Source organism: Dermacentor andersoni, chromosome 11, assembly GCF_023375885.2.
Source record: "Dermacentor andersoni chromosome 11, qqDerAnde1_hic_scaffold, whole genome shotgun sequence".
NCBI lineage: Eukaryota > Metazoa > Arthropoda > Arachnida > Ixodida > Ixodidae > Dermacentor > Dermacentor andersoni.
Window position 1 is genome coordinate 65,450,274 of NC_092824.1, and position 12,635 is coordinate 65,462,908.

Sequence of the window (12,635 nt, forward strand, 5' to 3'; positions counted from 1 at the left end):
CCTTGCATGTACATTCTGCATGCTGCTTGAGAGTCGGAGATAACCGGCGCCGTCGCTGTGTTTGATTGCCATCGCGATCAATCAATTCAATCAAGCTTCGGCAGTGGCTATGCATGTTGTGTTTATGGAGGCCCTTATCTCGGTTCTTTTCCGCTGCGTGTTGCGAACTGCTACTATGACGTGTCCTCTAACAGTCGGAGCGGCGTCTGTGTATTGCACTTCTTGATTATTCGAAAAGCTTTTGATAAGTTGATTGGCTCGGGCTTGTCTTCGGCCTTTGTGGCTGATGTAATTAGTTCGAGAGTTCAATCTCGGACAAAGATCCAGGGTTTTCGGTAGTAAAGTAACTTGAAAGGCTCTGAACGGCGAATATTCTGGAATTTCCCGAGGGCGTCGCCATCACGGGAGGCCGCGAACACTGGACGAAATATTCTCGCCATCTTAAAGCTGCTTGTGCGCAGCGCTTCTTAACGAGTCATCACGCGCGAGGCGGAGCCGTCCGTGCTGTCCTCACCTCGACCATTTCGGGCATGTCGCGCGTCCCCGCGATGCTCTGCACGGCCGCCATGAACCATTCGTCGTGCACGTCCCGCATGCTGACGAAGTACCGGAAGAGCGGCTGTGGCGCCCCCACGCGGATGACCCAGCGTGGAGACGGTCGCGCGTCCACCTGGGAGGAGCGCGTCCTGGTCTTGTTCCTACCGCCCCTGCGACCGTCGGCTGGCGGGACGTCTTCCGCGGGCTTCCGGACGACCCGGATGTCGATGAGTGCGGGGAGCCCCGAGTGCGATAGGACCCTGTTTTAACGCGACAGCGTTATGGAGCTCGTGTCGCAGAAAAGCCGGTGTCGTCGGCGTCGGCGGCGTTGGCCGTGAGCGACAAATCCCGGGAGGCCATTCATGAATAAAAAGCAACTTTTCGTCGCCTTGCAGTGGGCGGTAGGTGGGGCATGATCCCTGTGTTGGGGGCTACATTTCACTGATTATAAATTTGCTCTCACTCAAGTATTATTGCGCCACAAAAAAGACACGGACGTAAGAGAAGAACACACACAAAGCGCAAACTGTCAACTAAATTTATTCTTCTCTTACGTCCGTGTATATTTTTTTTTTGTTACCAACTTGGGTCCGGAATGATGCTCTCATTAAATTTGCTTTGTTGTAATAAGTGCGGACGGTGTACTCTACCGTCGCGTTGGTTTATAGTACACTCCCATGGCGTTCTGCTCAGCACGTGGTCACGCGTTCTATTCGCGGACACGGCAGTTGAATTTTTTATGAAAACATACATGAAAAAGAAGAAAAAAAAAGATTGTCAACATATATTTATGGTGCACCTTTAAGGTGTCCGTGCCGTCACAAACTTTATCTGGGGCCTCCACTGCGGCGTATATAACAGCCTGGGTTGTTTGAGACGTTATTATCAATCAATCAATCAATCAACCAATCAATCACCAATTTCATGAAACGCATGCACAATTTTACAGGGTATTTTTTTAGACCATACATATATTTTTATAAAAAATAATGAGGGCAGTGAGCGTGGCGTTTTTGTAGACGAGTTCCTAGAAAAGGTGGACATACTTTACCGCTAATAACCTGAGCTTCACGCGACCAATTACCGAAAATTCTTTAACATTTTATTAGTTCCTTGGGGGCACTTGTCTAAATGACAGATTTGGTTGCAGTGCCATTTTCATGTAGACTCATTAATTTTTTTTTTTTTTGAAAGTCGCATTTGACTCGGGGTAATCACCATCAAATTCCAAAGCTCAATGAAGGCAATAGCGAGAGCGAGCGTGTCCCACTGCGCGTCAGGCGGCAACGTCCCATAAAGAAGTATGGGGCGAAGTTTGATAGCGTGCCGCGGCAAATCCTGACCCGACGCACAGCTATCCCTGCAGCCCATGGTCTGACACTCAAGGCAAAGCGTGCCATATCAGTAGCTGCGGCGACTGGCAGAGACGTTCGGTTTCAAACTTCTTGCCCTTGTCTTCATCGGTCGCTTGGATCTGATATTATTGCGGGGCCGCCTCTTCTCCGTTCCCACGGGGCTAGGTTTCGATATTGCCTGTAATTTAGCGTTGAAGTTTCATGATGAATACCTCGAATGAAGTGAGACTTCATATATTTCAAAAAAAAAGAAAAGGTTAGGAGGAGGAAGCAGGAATAGACGGAAAGACAGGGAGGGTGCATTAAAATGTTACTGCATGCCTTCAAATACGCCATTTGCGCAACTGCCCCTAAGGCACTAATAAAAGGTTAATTATTGATTTTGTTAGTCATCTCAAGCTCACGTTATTAGCGCCAAAGTGTGTCCACCTCACCTAGAAAAAGCTCACGTTATTAGCGCCAAAGTGTGTCCACCTCACCTAGAAACTCCTTCGCAAAAACCACGTTCGCTTAGCTTACAACATTATAAAGAAATCTGTATTGTCTAGAAAGACACACTGTATAGACGTTATATATTCTCACTGGCTTTTCATGATGCACAAAGTTGTTTCTAAATTTTCTAAACTTCACATGCCCAGCCAAACCTTTCAAAGCGGTCATTTTTCTTTAAAGTAGAAAAACGAACAAAAGAACGAGTACGTTTTAAACATTTTCATCAATCTGTAGGGTTACCTCTAATAACAATTCAAAGACAAGTCAGTGCTGGTAAAGGGTCCCATAAGTACAATCAATTTTCGAGAGTTCTCGGCCATCATCGTGGTGTACGCTCGCACCTATTGCGCCCAAATAGAGTGAATGTACACGATTGGGGGAGATAGAGAAAGCCTCAATCCGCAGCCTATGTTTTGACAGGTGGAGTACTTCTTAAGGACCCTTTAGAGTTCCTTTAGACTTTTCTTGATCACTTACTACACTGATCAACCCAAATCTCTATCTTCATGTGGTACTTTGTCTAAATTGTTTCCACCACTAGAAGTACGATAATATTGAAGAATATTTTCCAATGTCTGAAAATGAGCTACTCCTGAAAAAATTCATTGACGATTACGATAGTCCCTAATGCGAAATTTGAGCGCCGCTCTATATGTGTTCTCATTTCGCTATATATTGGCTGGCACGGGCAATTTGTCTCGTGGGGCCCATTGCAGATAGAATAAAGTGTGGCGCGACTGCCTCGCTGACCGGGAGATCGCGAGAGGCAGCGCGTGGGTGACACGTGGGCGCGATTCACAGCAGCCGCTGCAGACAGACCTCCGCTCATATACAGCGCTTTGTTTCCAAATATGGTACCGGTGGGCGCACTCGCCGTACGCCATCGATGAACAGACGACGGCACGCTACTCTGGCGCCACCTCGTAGAGGTCGTCACCGCAGAGCCCGTATTGCGCGGCACTGCGCTTTTTTTTTCTCACGCTTTCGCCATACCCTCCTCCTCCGCTTTCCTACTCGTACTCTCTTCGCTATCGCCGTCTTTCATATCCCGCTGCGCTCTGCGTTCGCTCGTTCATCCTTTGCTGTGCTTGTTCCCTTGGTTACGCCGAGGGACGTCGCCGACGCGCAGCGCTCTAAAATCCTCGGCGCTGTTTTTGTGTTTAGAGCTGAGAACACACACAAGAGTGCCGGCCGACCCAGCAGCCTCGCCACCCCCCCCCCCCTTTCCAAACTATTGAGCGTACTTGGCGGCTGTGATGGAAATGTCCCTGTGGCTGTCGGCTGAGCCGAAAGGAAAGCCTGCCAGCCCGTGCACGGCAAAGATGGTGCGCAGCACGTCGTGCGAGTGCGGCTCTCCCGTGGTGGTGCTGCAGTCTCGCCACAAGCGCAAGGGCCACCGCAGCGAGCCGTCGTCGGTGCCCGATCGCAGCTCGACCAGCAGCTGGCTCTCCAGTCGGCGATGGCGCAAGGTGTGCTCGGAGACCAGCGCCTCCCCTGTGGGAAAAGTGACCAACCATTGACGTGACGGTCGCAGTAGAGTCAGGCGCTTGAAGAGGCTCTCCAACGCTTTTATGTGAAAGTACAGTATAACATTTTGCATGAACGAGTGTGAATTCTATTTCATAAGAATGGAATGTACTGATTCATCGTCAATGGAGATAACTCTTCAGAGTTTAAGCAGGTAGCATTCATTTAACCTGCTAACGCTTGCATCGCTCATGTTTAACGTTGTGTAAGTGAAGTCCTCAATGTCATTTTTAAATGCGTAATGCTTACCGGACAAGGAAAACCGTCCGTCCGTCCCTGCGTCCGTCGCGTAAGACAATCGCTTTCGAAATAGGGCCCACAGCAGCGAGCGAATTCACCTTCGTGCTACTTCTCGCTTCAACGCGAGTTAAGAACACAGCGCTCACAAAGCTATCAGCATTCACCGCAGGGTCGTGCGTCCGACTCCCTACGAATTTTGGTGCCACGAATTTCGGCGCAATAACGCCGGACGGCGTAAAGCCGTACATCGGGTTTTTCGTCCCACGAGCCGTCCAAGGTTTTCGCCTTAATCATTACAGCACCTTTCGTGCGAGCAGCGCGGCCCGGACGTGAAAAAGGTTGCTTCTCTCCTTTACCCCCTACGCAACAAAGCGCTGTGGGACGATGCCCTCCGCGACGGACCTCCCGAGGTCCTCCGAGCTGTGATACAACTGGCCCGAAACATCGCGGGAATCATCTTAGGGACCCTGGACTGAAGGTTCCTCCCACACTGCTCTCACCATTCAAATATTACTAATAAAGATGTTTTACTCTCTCTTTACTCTCACGTCACCGAAAGCGGAGGTGGCGGGGTGTGACGGTTCAAGCCCATGTCGCAGAAAGTTGCCAGACTGGCCCCTCCCGTTGCTCGCTTCTCTTGCAAACGCAGGGGGACGCTCTCTTTCCTATTGTTCCACCGAGTACTGAATCTACTCAGCTCTGGGCACCAAGAACACAGTGGGTGAGTGTACGCGTCAGTGGTATGCGGTGACACGAGGCCGCCACAACAGGTTTCGGCGACTAAATAGGTAAGCTTTCACGTCCGAAGCCGCGCTGCTTTTTGGCGCGCGCTTTGAAACGGTCGTATTAAAACGCTAACGCAATTAAGTATTCGCTGCACTCTTGCACAGTTGAGACTAAATAACTTAATTACTGGTTCGACGGCTATTCTATGAAGTAATAAAAACAAGAAAAAACTATTTCTATCAGTACTGCTTTAAGTAACTCTTTCTTTCGCTTCCGGTCCACGTTGTGCAAGATCAGTGATCTGCCTATTCTGCATATGCTCCCCGCTTTTGTAGCTCCCCGAGGGGCCTTTAATAGTTTAATAAATAATGGCAAGTCGAGCAACCTCCTTTGGCAAGTGTTTTTCAAGCTTGTTCTGTAGGTGCGAAGTTAGGAACAACAAGATTCCCCGTGTTCCTTGTTCTGAGTAAGTTTGAAGCCGCAGTGCCTCTGAACTCTGTCTGTCTCGTTTAAGTTAGAGCAGCGTTGCAGAAGCTGCAACTTGCTGGAGCCGCACAGAAGAAGGGACTCGAAATCAAGAGCTGCGGCATCTATGCGCATTCTACATCTGCCAACTTTTTTTACGATCTTGTCGCAGGAATGACCGATTGTTAGAGCCTGTTGGCGATTGTCAACATTGGCTCCGATGGTGCTTTAGATTTGCGCCTAGGTTTAGGGCAGAACTTGTGCCGAAAGAATGCAAACGCATTCGCTGACCGAATTTTCAATTGCCTGATTTTCGGGAGTGGTTGATTATACGCACCTACCTGCGTTGTAGACACCAACTTATAGAGCGAATCTAAAGCTTCGGGCGTCGTTGCGTGAATACATTGTTGAGACGCTTCATAAACATTTGTATAGCTTATTCTGTTGACAGCGTCCCTATACAGTGCAACGTCTACGAATTTGAAAACAGTCAAATTCTTCAAATTAAATAAGCTTTATTATTTTGTCACCAAGTTTACTAGGTTTTGGCTACGACTGTGCTAGCATTGAATGTCAAAGAATGGCAGGTCTGAATTTCATAACCCTGTGATATGTCGAGTAGATTAATTGTACTCAGGGCGCTTTAACGAAAATTAATAAATAATGGACTCTTTACTGCTATGGATGCCGCCTTAACGCATTGAGCTGTTAAATTACATATAGTTATCGCTTAATATATTTATATGTTTAACTTATATATTTATATTTATGTATTAGATTTATATATCATATTTTACTTATATTTATATTTTGCTTGCAAAAGAATTGCAGAAGCGAACCCTTCTCGCCCAAGTCAACTTCATGCTGAAACCATGCCCCTTGTTGGGCTAAGTGAGCCACACTTCTTGCACCTCCAGAGTCATAAACAGTGTACAGATACTGAATGGATTAAGAATATTCAATTATTCCGTGTGTTCTGTGTAGAATGTGAAGTGCATGCGAGAACTATACAGGAACGTCAGACATGAGAACATCAGCTGTTTCACGTCTGGCATACTTGGAAAGCACCTCTGCGGCCAATTGAAATATACTTTTCCGACGTAAAACACCGAAAAGTAGAATCAAATAAGTCAACCCGTCACATAACAACATGTTTGACACTTGAGAGCGAGCAAGCACCAGTGTACCCTCGAAGTCGCTTTTCTGAGACACTTGGCACGTAATATTCAAACTTGCCTCACAGATGCATTGGGAAGTGTTTCAAGATGCATGTGACACGTTTTTGCTTTTGCTTTTTATTAAGTACTCGCGCACAATGGGCTTTTTTTTTTTCACATTTCTAAAGATCTAGCTTTCCCGCGAAGCACTTTGCCATAATATGGCCCCAAAATAAATTTTTCAGTCGGCGCGTACCAGCATAGCTGGCTTGTCCTATATGACACGGAGACTGTATAGACTTGGCTCTCGTGTCGGACTCAAGCGCGAATGAAAATCCCCAGCGTGTGAAACCGGCAGTCCGTGTTCGTTGAAACAAACGGTGCTGCCAATGTTGTGCGATGCCCAGAAGTGCCCAGCTGCGAATTAGGAAAAGTGGAGAGAGCCTGAAGGGGCTATACCTTACACACACTTACCTTAAGCCTTAACTTTTCACAGGGCATGTATTGGCTCACCGAGTTCAGGCGTGTGGTTCCTGACCCACTTGCCGCACACGTGCTGGTAGAAGTCGCCGCAGGGGTTCACGCCGTCTTCCAGGGCGGCGCGCAGTTCCTCGGCCATCTCTCGACAGCCCGGCCCGTCACAGGTGTCGAACGTCCGCTCGGTCGGGGCCGGCGCCATCATCGTCACCGGCTCTTCTGCCCGCGCGGCCGTGATCGGCTGTTCGGGGACTGGGCGGGCGTCGAAACTTTTGAGCTCCATGCATCGTACAGTTTCCTACAAAACTCACCAGAAGCGCTGCGCTTTTAACCTCGTTCCACACGATTTATGACTGGGTAAGCGTAACATTTTCGCAAAAAAATGTTTCACTCACTGAATGGAACCTATGTAGAACGAGATTGAGATGTTTTACTACGCCCCGTCGCCTCTTTTTTTTTTTTCTGCTGTTCCATTTTGTTGCTGTGCAACGCAATTCCAGTGCCTATATTTTTTTGCGTTTTTTATATCTTGCGATTTCTACTCGTCCTAAGGCGATTTTTCTTTCGCTAAATACTTGGAAAAAGGGGCTCAGATTAGGCTAAATCTTTTGTTAGTCACAAACATATTATGAACGACACAATCGCTATTCTAACATATTTTGATCCTTTGGTGCTCTCCAAATTTTAGTAGTGTTATCCGACTCTTTACTACTCCCCCATAGTAGGTATGCGCCATCGGTAAAGGAAAACGACACCAGAGAAAGCCAAGCCTAACACCGATTTCCGCTTAAGCGTCCTTCTCCTCCTCTTTATGATGGCTTCTTCTATGAATGTCACTCGCTTGTACGCCCGAATTCATTCGGTCATTCTGCGAAGAACGCCCCGTTTTCTCCCTTATGCTCACCTGCACGCTCTTCTGGTGTCAAGGTCTCGAAAGGTGGCGGCTCGGTCAGGGTCGGCACCTCTCTCAGAGCCCCGGGAGGCACAGCCTGGTGGTCGTCGGGGGCCGGGCCGGTGCTGGCAGTGTCACGGTAATAGGCGGCCCTCCTCGTCGTCGCCGTTCTGCGCACGCGTTGTTGCACCCTCTGGCCGAAGTCGTACTGGAAGAACAGCACGAACACCACGACCACCGCGGCCAGGAAGGCCAGCAGGATGATGAAGTCGTAGTCGCCCGAGCGGTACATGTTGTGCGAGGCGCAGGCTGGTCGCCGGTCCACCAGCCGGTTGATGAGCTCGTCGCGGGGGCTCGGAGTTCCCATGGCGTCGCTTGCTTGCTTGCTTGCTTGCTCTCTAAATAATGGCGCCTACCCACTACAGAGGAGTGGACAAAAAACCTTTTCTCTTATCCGCTCTCATACCTATGCCGATATTGTGATGTACCAGACACCGTCCAACACATGGTGTTGGTGTGCCCACACCGCGAGAAAAACAATCAGGATGATGCCTCAGAACCGCTGCAAGCGATTGAAGAAACGTGGGAGGCAATGTTAAAGGCACAGAGCCTGGAAGATCAGCGAAGTCTGGTGGACCGGGCCCGGGCTGCGGCATTAGCCAACGGCTTTCTGGACTAAGAGAGCCGCCCACCTATGGCGAAGAAAGAACACTTTCTCGCTGTTTCTCACAATAAACGCTCATTCCTCCTCCTCCTCTTAACCGCTCGTTTCATGGCACATCCCGTGTTGGCATTCACGCGCATATCAATGTCACAATATCCAATCGTTGTCGACGGAACGGCGCTCCCTTTAGTCACCCACCACGAATTTCTTGGCGTGATGATAGACCGCAGTCTTTCTTGGACCAAACATGTTCCTGCGCTTAGAGCTAAATTGAACAACTTCATTCACATTCTTCGTGTAATATCTAGACTGAGATGGGGTCCCTCTGAGCGAAGTTTGCTCCAAGTGTACCAGGCACTTTTTGTGGGCTACATACGCTACAGCATGCCTGTGCTATCTAACATGGGATCATCTTATATACGCGCGCTGGAGAGCATTCAGGCACAAGCACTGCGGATATGCCTTGGCTTGCCACGTTGCACGTCAACTAAGGGCACAATAGCGCAAGCACGGGCTTGTCCAATCGACATATACAGGTCCTGTGAACCTGTGCGAACCTCTCTTCGCCTGCTGATCAGGCACTCACACCAACCTTGACTGTGGTTTTTCTAAAACAACTACATGTCACACAAGCATCATACCTGCCAGGTTCCAGGCAACTAACATGTCCGAGACACCTCCATGGACATTGCCAAGACCAATAGTGAGGCTTCAGATACCTGGAAATATGAATAAATCCCACGTTTCCTCCATTGGCTTGAAACAGCTCACCCTGTCCGATATATTTACGTTATTTAGTGGCACTGTACAAGTATATACCGACGGTTCGGTCACGCCATCTGCCACAACGGCCGCATTTGTCATCCCACAACTTGGAATTAGTCGGTGATTTCAGTTAGACCACAAATTGACATCTACGGCTGCGGAACTTCCAGGAATACGGGAGACAGTCCATTTTATGAGAACGCAGACACCTCATAAATGGACGATATTCTGCGATGCAAATGCTTCCAAAAGAAAGGATCACACTGCCTGCTCGTGCTGGAAATCGCCTAACTTCATCACAGCGCCGAGTTAAGTGGCGAAGGGGTCACTTCTCAATGGGTGCGTAGTCATTGTGGTGTGATTGACAATGAACTCGCTGACAGTGAGGCAAGATCGGCCTCCTCTTCCTCTTATGAAGTACAGATTGCATACTCGCGATCTTACACCAACTCCATGATCAAGGCACTCATGCAAGAGCTCATAAAGGCATACAGAGCCCACGATGACAACATTCACAGACGCCTACGTATGATCGACCCAGACGGTAAATTCTGTTTGCCCCCGAAGGTTACGCGGAGCAAAACGTCATTGTTACACAGGATTCGCCTGGGCGTTGCTCTCACCCGTCACTACGCGCACCTCATCGGCCAATCGAACAGCCCTGATTGTGAACATTGCCATGTGCCTGAAACACTGGAACACATACTGTGCGATTGCCCAGCATATATGCTGAAGCGAATGACGTTAGAAAGTTTCCTAGCCAGCGTTGGCAGGCAACCACTGTCAGAGGAAGCTATCCCTGCAGCCCATGGCCTGACACTGCAAGTTCAGTGCGTGCAACTGAAGTGTTGAAGTTTCTGCAAGACACCAAGCTTGACGAGCGGCACTAGCAAGGCAACTGTCTCATATACATAAGCACTTACCACTTCGCTTATTTTCATCATCCATCCCAGTACTTTCACTCCACTTCCCTCTTCCCCAGTGCAGAGTAGAAGACTAGAGCGCACTAGCTCAGGTCGACCTCTCTGTCTTTCCTGTCAATAAATTCTATTCTAATCTATTCCTTCGGCTAAAACCTATACCGTCATTGTGATACCCAAGTACTGAAGCGACTCTACCTGTGGAATGGCTCTCTGATCATATACTAATGATAACTGTATTGGCCCGGAAAACGAAAAGACAAGGACTAAACTTTTGTTTGCGTTGAGTGACAGATGAAGATTGTGAAGCCACATCTGTAGAGTACAGAGGTACGTTTGCAAGAGCAGGTAAAGGGAATTGATGTCTCTTGTGTTGTCGCGAAAAAATGCGACGTCATCTGCATAGACATACGTATTTACATCCTGTAACAATGGTGCTGAACTCAACAGAAACTTTGTTGAAGAAAAGCGGTTTTCAAAACAATGACATTTTCTGTTTCGTAGAAATGCGAAAATCTGTGCTATTATATATCTGGGAAAATCGTTGGACTAATTTTTCCAACATCAGTGAGTACTCGATGCTGTCATAAGCTTTCGCTACGTCGAGAGTCACTAAAGCACAAAATTCTGTTCTATGCCGAGCAAGTTGGATACGGCTTTCCATGCGCACAACAAATGGAGAGACCAGGCCGGAAAACTGTTTGACTTGGGCTCAGTTGCGAATTTTGATATATGTGATCCATCATGCTCTAATATAAAACTCTTTCATTAAGTTTTACCATATTTGACGTAAGAGAAATAGGTCTAATATTGTCAAGATTGTAGCAGCTCTTTGTTTTTTAATTAGCGTAATTGTTTTGGCTGTCCTTCATTCTGGAGGTCTCCAAGCATGTTTAGAGGATAATTCACCGTGTTCAGAACGTAAACATTGTAAACATTACATGGCATTGGAAATGCTGTCAGTAGCTGGGGATGAGGCAGGCAGAGATCTAACGGTATTCGAAAGCTCTGGCACTGTGACTTCCACAAAGTCATCTGCAATGGGAGGTCTTAATGACCCATTCGACAAACGTAATGTTAAGCGTTGCGCTAAGCCCTTTTCTATGAATTCTAAAGAATCAGATATATCGCGTGGGGGAAGAATTATCGACGCAATATTCGCTGGTGTTAGTATGAACTTTCTATATCGAAGGAATCTCAACAGAGCTTTTTGGTGCTGGGCTTAGATTGAAAGACACGCTGTTTTTATTCACACTCGTCTTTGGCATTCGATACTGTTCTCCTGAATGTAGCAGATGCGAACTTATAATCGCTCTGTTACTCGGAAACTGATTTTAAAGTAACTTTTTCCAAGCGGCTTTTCATCATCTATAATCCCGTGTACACTCCAAATTACACCAAGGAGAGGTAGTACTTTTGTCTGTGAACACACACACACACACACACACACACACACACACACACACACACACACACACACACGCACACGCACGCACACGCACACGCACACGCACACGCACACGCACACGCACACGCACACGCACACGCACACGCACACACACACATATATATATATATATATATATATATATATATATATATATATATATATATATATATATATATATATATATATATATATATATTAAACTGAGGCTTTTTAGCGGAATATTTTAATACAGAGCAAAGCCCCATGCCTTTGATATCACCCGGCACTGTTATCTGGGAGTTGAAGACTGTTTTCAAGATACTCTGAAGTTTCTGGTAATTTACAAAAGTGTGGGCCGGAGACTCTATAAAGAAATAAGAGGGCATACAATATCAAACCTAATAGGTAGATGATCATTGTTTGAGGCAGAGTCGGCAGTCGACCACTAAGTGTTCGAAATCCCCGAAGTGGCAAATGTTAGATCCAACGCTGATTTAGAAAGACCTTGAATAAACGTAAAGTCTTTCGTGTTTAAGGAACAAAAATTTTTGTTAGTTTCCCAGTCCAACAATCGGTTTCCATATGAGTCCGTTTTGAAACCCCAAGACACATGATGCGAATTGAAGTCTCCGGCTGTCGCAGTTTTTTTCTTACAAGATTTGACAACGGTATCAAGGTAACGAACGTCCTGAATACCTGTGGGAAAATGTGTATTAACTAAGGAATATGGGTAACAACCAGGATTGGTTACATGGATTGCTAGTATCTCGCACTCCATAGACATATACGGATAGGATATTTTTGCGTCGTGGCATATTTTAGTTACAAAGAAAGCAAATCCTCCGCCTCTTGATGGACTGTATAATCGAAATACAAAAAGCAATGAGCTTTGTATACTGCTTACTGTAAATAAAAAAACACTTACTTACTTACTTAAGATAAACGATAATTTCTTATGTGAAAACCTTGGCCATTGGAGCTAGAAGTTC